The following is a 10,870-nucleotide window of genomic DNA, read 5'->3' as shown; positions in this document are numbered from 1 at the left end:
AGTTAAGGCGCTCCGCTGCCTCTGGACAGGATATTCTGGAGTTTTCCTGGACTGCCAGGTGAAGAATTAAAGAGGAAGTCCTCTCTCAGCTCAGAACCACCAGACGCTTTCAATGCATCAAATTTTCATTTTTCAATTTTTGTCCTGGAGGCAACATCACGTTGTTGTGGTAAAGTGAAGTGTTAGAGTGTTATCCCATAAATATTCTACATGTAGAGATTCTGTAAACAGAAACACGTCGTTCCTGTCTGATAACTGAGTGATGCACCGAACTGAAACTGAAGTGAAATCGACTGTAATTAGCTACAGTGGAGCTTTGTGAGAGTGTCATTAAATAGACATTTAATATAGAGTTTCTCTGTATCTAACATTACTATTAGAAATATGGTCAAATGAAGCGTCATGAACCGTTTCTTTAAGGTGACGCTCTCTGAAAGGTGGTCAGCAAATAACACAACTAATGGTTCATGAAGCTTCATCTGAACATCACTAATTAGAAGTCAAAAACAATATCAACGCAGCATGTGTATATATATATATATATATATATACAGTCATGGAAAAAAATATTAGACCACCCTTTTTTTTTCAATGTCTTGTTCATTTTAATGCCTGCTAAAGGTAACTTTACGAAAGGTACATTTGTTTGGACAAATATAATGATAACAACAAAAATAGCTCATGAGAGTTTAATTTAAGAGCTGATATCTAGACATTTTCCATGGTTTTATTGATAATGATTTTGGTTATTATCAAGAAAACCAGCTATAATTGTTGTTATCATTATTTTTGTCCAAACAAAAAAACCTTTAGTTGTAGCTGGTATTAAAATGAACAAGAAATTGAAGAAAAATGTTGGTCTAATAATTTTTTCCATGACTGTACATACACAGCACCACTCTAAAGTTTGGACACACCTTCTCATTCAATGTTTTTTTTTCTTACATTTTACTATTACACAATTATTCATTCATTCATTACCATTGACCGCTTATCCACATTCGGGTCGCGGGGGGCGAGAGGCGGGGTACCTGGACAGGTCTCCAGACTATCGCAGGGCTGACACATAGAGACAGACAATCACGCTCTCATTCACACCTACGGGCAATTTAGAGTCACCAATTAAAACTAAGTGCATGTTTTTGGACTGTGGGAGGAAGCCGGAGAACCCGGTGAGAACCCACGCTGACACGGGTAGAATGCAAACTCCACACAGACCCTCTTGCTGTGGGGCGAGAGTGTTAACCACTACACAACACTTTTTGTTCACTACATAATTCCATAAGTGTTCTAAGATGCCTTCGGTATTAATCTACAATGTAGAAAATAATAAAAATTAAGAAAAGCCACTGAATGAGAAGGTGTGTCCAAACTTTTCAGCACAAACACAATATACATTTTATTTCTCTGCAGCCGTCCACTGCCCAGCTGCTGTTATAATGATCTCAGCTGCCTTTACTTTTTAACAAAACATCCTTAAAGTGAGAGAGGGCAAATCAGATGTTCTGTGTTTTATTACAAAAGGATCATAGAGAATAAGTGTATCCCAGGACAACAGACTGCCCTGAAGTTATTCCCTAATGGCTGAGTGATTTTTAGTGACTGTGAACACTTTGAACTGACCAACACTTATTACACAAAGCTCGTGTTTTTATATGTAGCTAATATACAAGAGAAAAACACAATAAACACTCTTATTTTCTCACAACAATTGCTGCAGAAATGCCATTGAACAAAGAAACTGGCTTGGGGCGGAAAGATGTGGTTTCATTAAGCAGCTCCTGGGGGTGAATATGTGTAACTATAGCGTTTATGTAAAATATGTAACTACAGGAATGTGAAATAGGATGTTGTGGAAAAATGAGGCAATAATGCTCAGCAAAAGCCTTTCCCCAGATAAATAAAGGTTATTAAGTGCATCCCCTGATACCATGTGAGGAAATGGAAATTACAAAAATAAAACAAATTGCAGCTTCTTGAACATTCGTCTCTCTCTCTCTCTCTCTCACACACACACACACTGCCCTCTCAGCTAATCTGCTCTGCTCTAATACGCGTGAGGTCATAAAATCTGATTTGCTTCCACTCGTCTACTGAGAGCCACTAATTCCCAATTTTGCCCTTCCTGTCCATACCGGCGTTCCTTCCCATTAATTGAGACACACACACACACACACACACACACACACACTTTTTAATTTTTGCCCTGATGTGGCACACTGGACATGCGCTGTCATTATCAGAGAAATGTAAATGGTGAGTGAGAATGAGACGCTGGTGTAGAATTACAATAAGGGTGGACGGGATGCTGTACACACAGACAAGTGTGTGTGAGTGTGTGTGTGTGTGTGTGTGTGGAGTGGGGGGGGCTTTAATTCAGGACAAAGTGAATTAGATTATAGAGGGATTAGCATCATGGGGGAAACATTAATGGAGAAGGGTTGAAGAGAGAAAGAGGAGTGTGAGGTCAGCAGCAGAGATTCCTCTGATTAAAGTCCAGTCGTGCTGCTTTGGTTACTGTTATCACTCTGTAATGAGCAAAGTAGGGTCATCACAGGAAATATCTATTACTCTACACTTTGCTTCACACAGAAAGGTGATGCCTCTATAACCTGAATCACCCGATGCTGGTTCAGATGTTCCACACGTGCAGCATCATGTATTGTACTATGAGATACAGTAAATTATGTCCAGTGAGGAATAAGCTATTGTATTAACAGCATCTACCTACCAGAAAAGACAAAATGACCAAAAAATTATGTAAAAGCGACAAAAAAAGAAATACTAAGAAAGAGACACAAAATGACCAAAGAAGTCATATAAGAACAACAAAAGACACAAAATTACAAAAAAGATTTTAAAAAGAGCAAAGGGAGACACGAAATGTCCCCAAAAAGATGCAAAATGTAAAAAAAAGACAAAAACTGTCTTAAAAAGACAAATACAATGAAAGAAAGAAATACTATGCAAGAGACACAAAATGACCAACAAAAAGTCAGTAAAGAGCAACAATGACACTAGCCAAAATGACCAAAAGTGACACAAAATTAAAAAAAAAAAGATCCAAAATGACCAAAAATTCATAAAAAAGCAAAATGACCAGATAACGTACATTTAGTTTTAATTTTGACAGATTATTTTTGACCTGAATATATTCACCTGATGCTGGTTCAGATGTTCCACATGTGCAATATCATGTATTGTATTATGAGATAGAGTAAATTATGTCCAGTGAGAAATAAGTTATTGAACTGAGTATTAACAGCCTCTAATGAAAGGAGAGTTTTAATGCTCAGAAGATCAGTGGAGATCATCCATCTTACAGTTTGGATGAAGCAGAAATATATATATATGTGGTATGAGTTTTCCACACCACAAACGTGTTAAACAAATCTGAATCACTAAAAAAACGTAAACAATTTGGTTTTAAATAGTGAAAAAACAAGCAGTTTTCTCTACTCTGACACCAGACCGGCTGTCTTTGGCGCAAAGGTCCTTGTGACCACCTGTAGACAATAACGACTTATTTTCAGGTTCATAAAACGTTCCAGAATCAGTGCGTATGTAGGATAATATTACAGACATTGTAATCATCCGTCGCAATGACCGCTTACACGAGTTAACATTAGTTTCAGCAAACGTTATCAGTAAATGTGTCACCGTTAGCCACTGTTGCTAAAGATCCTTATATAGTGTTGGGGGCGGAGTCATGATCAGAAAACTTCAGTGATTTTAGACACGGCCAAGACACGCTTTTAGACACGGTTTCATGGTCTAACTCCAAAATTTAGCCATATATACAGTATATATAGTAGTTTTAAGTTTGTTTTTTTTGCATGATTTTAGCTTTTATTTTGTACCTTTTAAAAATATGTTTTCCTACAAATCTCTGATTTACTCTACCCAGACTTTAATGACTCTACATCCACTGTGTTTGTCATTTCAAAACTTCAAATATACACATAGTATTAACCCCTTCAACTCCGTAAGGAACACTGGCATCTTCAGCTGACTTTAAGTCTTTCAGCAGCTGCAGTAGGCCCGTTTATAAAGCTAAAGTGAGGAAAACTTGTCAGTAGAGGTACTAAATAACGCTGAAACTCCTTTTTAGAAGTGGTTGCTCTGAGCTCAAGATATCTGAATAAATAGAACTGAATCTGGTTCTATTGGTACCAACACGTCTCTCCTTTACAGACCACTTTATGCTGATCACATGCTGTTTGGAGCTGCATAAATCGGATATGTGAATATCTGTACATCCTGGGGTCCTTAAACAGTTTTGAGCTGCATAAATGGGGTCTGACTGGAAAGCTGAAGCTCTTGTGGATTCAATGAGCCCAATGTTCTTCATGTGTGATGATGCTCGTGAGTGAAACTTGAGCTCAGTGTATAAAATGAGCTGCTGTGACCTCTCGGATAATCACAGCCTCATGAAATTTCACAACCACAAACTAGAGACCACCTAGGGTAAAATGCAATTATTGCAGAAGGTTTTGAAACCAAATCACAGCATAGATTTTCCTCGGGTGTTCCTCCGGGCCCTGGAGTCTGAAAGTTGTATTTTTTTTTATCAATTTAGCACCAAATCTGTGGAACAAATAGTTTCAAAATTGCCACAAGTTATGACACATTACAGACCAAAGTGCCAACTTTTGAATAGGCACCTCACCAGAAGACATACTACAGATTTATGAAAAACCTGACACACACACAGTGCTGAGCTGCATCTCAAATTAATCTCCAGGTTTCCAGCTTTGGATGATGTAGACTCTATGTGTGGAGTGGGAGGGCTTACATTGTGTTTCTATGAATTACAGTGAGAACAAGAGGGAAGTTTCTCCCTGTGGGACACTGAGGACTTAAAGGACAGACCTGATCCCTCGTCTCTCTCTGTATATTCTTCTCTTCTCTCTTATTCTTTTTTTCATCTTGCCTTCCGTTCCTGGTCGGCGTCACACAGAATATCTGAGTCAGCAGTGTGTGTGTGTCTGTGTGTGTGTCTGAGCATGAGAACATAATTATTACACGCTGCAGTCCAGGATTTGATCTGATGATGATTTAAACACGTCTGTATCAGGGGTGGTCCCACTGGGGATCTGAGCCATAATGATGACAACAAAGTTTTCTTCTCTCTCTCTTTGTCTTCCTACAGGTGTGTCATTTTTGTGGTCACATAATTGTAACTTGTATTATAATTGTAATGGGTTCCTGTTGTGTAATTGTAGTTGTTGGGGCTGTTCTGCCTCCTGTGATACCTGTAATTTACTTTTATTATCAACAACACTTAGATTGTTGAGATGTGCTGATTATTGTTGTGTGTCTACAGAGTAAATCTTGTTTCTTTGGTTTCTTTACCAAAGACTTTGTAAGATTTGCTCCCTCCTAGGAATTATCTTTAACTAATGTGTGCTCCGCTGGGACATCCACACAAACTGATTAACTCAAGCATTGTAAATCTCTGTTGGCATGACAAAACACAAAAGAAAAACATCATTATTTAATAAATTCTTGCTAGAGTTAATGGAATGGGATTCAATGTTTCTGTATATAATATATAATAGTATATTAAAAAAAAAAAAAAGGAAACTGGACTTGATTAATGCCTGGGATGATAAATGATAAATCTTGAAACCTGTCCATGAAACCTCTTCAAAAATACTCAGGGGCTCCAATATAAAATGTATTTGCATTGGTTTAACTAACGTCACAGCCCCGACTGACTGACTGACTGACCGTGGCAGAAACATACTATAACTCTACAATTCTACAATGTCAGTCAGCAGACGCTTTTAAAGAAACTGAGATGACTTCTCACCTGATTTATTAGCTCAGAAACTTCTGGTGGCAACATTCTGGTCTCAATCTCTAGTTTCAAGCCTTCTTCAAGACAATCTGAAGTTACTGTATAAATAATGGTCCAATTCAGAAGAAAACAGATGATGAAGCAGGGTGTGATTTGATTGACAGGTAGCTGTCATCATGACAGAAGCAGAACAATGCATATCCACGGCAACGTGGAAATCGAAACACAACTTTGATCCTTTCACTGTGTTTTTACTTCATCACAGTTTATTTAAACATTTTGTTAATTTAAAAATGTCTTGTTCAGCGTTCAGTCGGACTAAAAGACTACAAGGAGTCGATGTTCTCAGGTAAAAGACAAAGAAATACAAAAAAAAGACACAGAATGACCCAAAAATATGTAAAAATGGCAACCCCCCCCCCCCCCCCCCCCCCCAAAAAAAAAAAATGACCAAAAAAAGACAAAAATCTTACAAAAACTCATAAATGACCGACAAAAGACACAAAATGACCAAAAAAGACAAAAATCCTACAAAAAAAGTCATAAAAGACTGACAAAAGACACAAAATTTCCAAAAACATATAAATAATAATAATGACCAAAGTAATACTAAGAAAGAGACACAAAATGAACCAAAAAAAGTCAAAAAAATATTTAAAAAAAAGACACAAAATGACCAAAAAATTAATTAAATTACAAAGTAACGTCCATTTAGTTTTAATGTTAGCAGGGTTTTTTTAGACACATCCGCCCTCACTCCTTCCCAGTCAAAATATGGCCTCTACTCAACAATTAAAGCTGTCAACAGACGTAATGTCAAACTTGATGCTTCAAACGGGCCACAAACCAACAGGTAAGGTCACGATGACTACATCCATTACTTATATACAGTCTATTTTCAGTTTGAGTCCATTAGGTGCTATCAGGCAGTGCAAACAGACAGTGTAGATTGTGTGTGGAGGTGTTCAGTAACGAGCCTTCAGGTCTTTAGTCTCTTCTTACAGACTGAGGGACTCAGCAGGTCTGATGGAGTTTGGGGGAACTATAGAGGAGAAGAACAGCTACTTGGAGATGAGTACATGTGCTCTCTCGTGCTGGTTGAAGACCAGACGCGCCACCACGTTCTGGATCATCTGCAGAGGCTCGGAGCTGCAGCAGGAGAACCTGCTAGCAGAGAGCTGCAGGAGTTTAGGGCCTGTACCAGAAACATACACTGTGTCTCGTGATGCAGGTCTCAGAGGCCGTGTCACGGTCTCGGGACTGCAGCATTGTGTTCTTCAGAGATAAGCTGCTTGATATATTCTGGTCACAAACACAACCCTCACTGGCTGACAGACAGTGCAGGTGGACAGAGACTCAGCAGCAGTGAGGAGAGAGGAGGGGGGCTGTGGTGAAACCTGCAAGCAGAGGACTGTTAAAGAAAGCTTCTGTGTTCTGTATTTACAAGCTGTATGTCATGTACAGTATATCCCGCCATTAGCAACAATTTAAACCAAGGTATGAACCAAACCTCAGAAACCTCAGAAATGTAGCTCTGCAAAGAGCCGTTTGTGAATCATTACAGCAGCACTCAGCAGGCAGAGCTCATCAACCTTGAGTGCGTCCTTGAGTGAGACATTGAACCCTAAATTGCTTCCGATGATCAACTGGGAGCCAGCATCACCTTGCATGGCAGCCTGGTGTGTGTGTGTGTGTGTGTGTGTGTGTGTGTGTGAGACTGGATGAATGAGAGGGAACATGGAAATGTGTTTAACCCTCTGGAGTCCATCTATTTATTGAAAATACACATATTTTTTTTTACAGTAATAACTTTATTTATATATGATATGTAGACAAGCTGAGAAAGCCAGTTGAAATTGCAATCATAGGAGGTTTCACAGTGTGCCATTTATGTTTCTAGACCATTTTTAAATTTTGAATTTTCTTTCTTTTTCAATTTTTACCTGGTTGATTTCTTTTGACTTTCCCATGATGTTACACAATGATGTTACACAAAGCAGCAATGTGTTTCAGGTGTGTCATGAAATACATCCACAGGTGTGTCTCGAATTAACTCAGATGTTGTCAATAAACCTATCAGAAGCTTCCAAAGACATGACAGCATCATCTGGGCTTTCCCAAATTGTTTCAAGGCATAATACTGTTAGTGTATGTAAACTTCTGACTTTGAAGAAAGTAATAAAAAATTGTCTAAAAAAATCCTTCTCTCATTATTCTGGCATTTAGCAAATAGAAATATTTTTGGTAATCCTAACAGACCTAAAACAGGAAAAGTGATTGTTTGATTTCATGTCAGACAGTGAGAAAAAAAGCATATGTGTCTTTTTATACAGTGTATGTAAACTTCTGGTTTCAACTGTATATATATATAATTTTATGGACCTTGTTATTTATTTAATGTCTGGTTAAATCGACATGCAGATTCTATCAGAGAAACATTTGACACATGCATGTTTAAAGCTGGAACAAAGGAGCTGCAGGAAGAGTTTGATTTTAACATGACACATTTTCCTTCCTTCTCACTCTCATTCTCTCTCTCTCTCTCTAGCTGTGTCCCAATGTCAAGGATCCTTCCTTGGTAGGATCCTTCCTTCAGAGTCGGGTCCTCCGAAGGCAAGGCAAGAGGCCTTCCTTTGACTGGTGTAATGCACAAATGGGACAGCCTTCGGAGTGTGCAGCTGTGCGTCATTGCGTAATTGGACGTCCTGCTTAACTTCAGCGCCGCTCTCGGCCCTTTGGCTAAGATCAAGTGTAGTATCTGTTCTTATCAGTTTAATAAAAAATAAATAAATAAATTCAGCGCCGCAATTTCGAAATCAGTTCACGACATGAATGTGTCTCTGGCATCAGCACTCTGACACATATTTGTGAAAATGGAAGAAGATGCTTTAAGGTTGAATCTCCATGATTTATCAAGTAAAAACCATAAAGTGGATTAAACCTGAATATTTAACTGATCCTGGCTGAATTCGGCCGCTACTTAGTGCCATGAATGCTTAACTTAACTTTAGCGACTGAGACGGCATTAATTAACTTAACCGTCAATGTATCAAGATGACGTTTATTATCTTTAAGCTTAATATTCTGGCATATGCTTATTCATATGTTTTTGCTTGACTGTGAACACACGTTTTGTAAGTTATGTGATAACATTCAGTGTAAACTGAAAATATCTACATATTTAAATGCATATTGCGCCGCCGGCGTCGCTGTTTCTACGCTCGCCATTTTTAAATCTCCCGGTAGACCGGTGTGGGCAATGCTTTATGGGTAGTCGGAGCGCACGGAGGATACACACATGCATCCTCGGAATTTGGGCAAAAGAAGGACTCTGTCCTCCGGAGCATCCTCGACATTGGGACAGTCCTTCGGCGGATGTCGATGACGTGGTGTCCTTCAAATCCAGCCGTTTGAGCATCCTTCCTTGACTTTGGGACACAGCCTCTGTCTCTCTCTCCTCAATATCGCAGCACATTATGTAAATGAGCCTGCAGCTGTGTCTGACCGTAGAGTTTTTCAGCAACATACGTACTCACAGTTAGCAGTTTTGTGAAATTACAATGTGACAAACTGCAGCAGAGGAGGGTAGAGACTGTTCAACAGATTCTCCACCAGATCAGGAGAAACTCTTTGTTTGTTGTAAATTCCATAACACAGCATTAAAATGTAAAATGAAGTTGATATTCGTGGTTTTTAGAGAAACAACAGGTTGAGCACACATTCCTGTTTCTCTCAGGATGGAATATAATAACTTTGGTGATCCACTGAAAGAGGACTCTGCACATTTTACAGAATGATTTAAGGAATCCATTAGTACCAACCATGTTGTGATCTCTTGACCTCTGATTTCAAGATATCTGAAAGATATTAATTATATGTGCATGAGTCTCCTCTTTACAGACATGCAGATTTATAATAATTCCACAAACCATGCAGTACAAATGTGTTATTTTGGCCTTTTGTACTTGATAGTTTCTGAATACTGAGATCTCTAAACAGTCTTGGGATTGCAATTGAGTCAGAGTCTGTTGGGTTAGAACAGTGAGCTGACCAGACCTCTGCAGAAATCTAAAAAATAGAAAGAAAAAAAATACTCTTGACTCTTCAGTGCAAAATGGAAATATTAGAAAATAATAAAAATAATACAGCAAATGTCAGTGGTGAAATGTAACTATTTACTCAAGTACTCTACTTCAGTACAATTTTGAGGTACTCTACTCAACTTGCGTATTTCCATTCTATGTAACTTTGTACTTAAATATAAAGTTAGAATTTTTTTTTTTACTCCACTACATTTAGCTGCCAGCTTTAGTTACTTTTCTCATCAAGATTTAACATTAAAAACAGTGAGGTCATTCTGTATAACGTCACATACTTTTACTTTTATTACTTTAAGCACATTTTGTTGCTGGGACTTTTTGGCGCTTTTGAATGCAATGATTTGGCGTCACTAAGTCAAGAATAAGGAATGCAGACTTTTTTTTCATCATTAAAAAATATACCGGTATTATCGTGAACACTATGATACGGTACATCCCTACTGTGCACATTAACGCACGATGACAGCTGCACCACTCTTCTCCAGCTGTAAATCAGTCAGTTATTGACTCTATCGCTTCGATACACAGACAATTATAACCTGATTCTTTTTCCTCCCTTTAACTTTCTCTGCCTTCTCATTTGGTGCGTTTACATCACTCACAGTTGGCAGCTTGTTGGGAATTAACAGACAGGCAGTTTGATAGCCAGCATGATGGAAGCCAATTTGGCTGAGCAGACAAAGAAAAGAGTGGCACTTAGAGAAGTGTAGAAACACGGCGGGAACGAGCACTTACCACCGAAGATGTACAAAATAAATTGAAAAGTGGTATCACACAGATTACCACTTTCATTTCCTGTTTCTGTTTAGTGTTCCCCCTCCTCCCCACCACCGCCTCGCTCTTCTTGCTTATAATTCGAAGTCTCTGCTCTGCTGCTACTCCTGCTGCCAGTGGTACGTTCTACACTTCTACCCTGGAAGAACTAGGGCAGGCAGCTCCTTAATTACTTCATTAATTTTAATCTGAT

The 10,870-nt window shown here is 38.6% G+C and overlaps 1 non-coding gene across 1 annotated transcript; it reads left to right on the top strand.

Annotated features, from left to right (window-relative positions):
- Positions 1-8,520: 8,520 nt before the first annotated feature.
- On the top strand, positions 8,521-8,707 carry LOC131969231 (U2 spliceosomal RNA). Its single transcript, XR_009394113.1, has one exon. It is a non-coding gene; the product is annotated as a U2 spliceosomal RNA (small nuclear RNA).
- The last annotated feature ends 2,163 nt before the right edge of the window (positions 8,708-10,870 follow it).

This window comes from Centropristis striata, chromosome 3 (assembly GCF_030273125.1).
Source record: "Centropristis striata isolate RG_2023a ecotype Rhode Island chromosome 3, C.striata_1.0, whole genome shotgun sequence".
NCBI lineage: Eukaryota > Metazoa > Chordata > Actinopteri > Perciformes > Serranidae > Centropristis > Centropristis striata.
The sequence above is the reverse complement of the archived record's forward strand: the minus strand, read 5'-3'. Positions and strand labels throughout refer to the sequence as shown.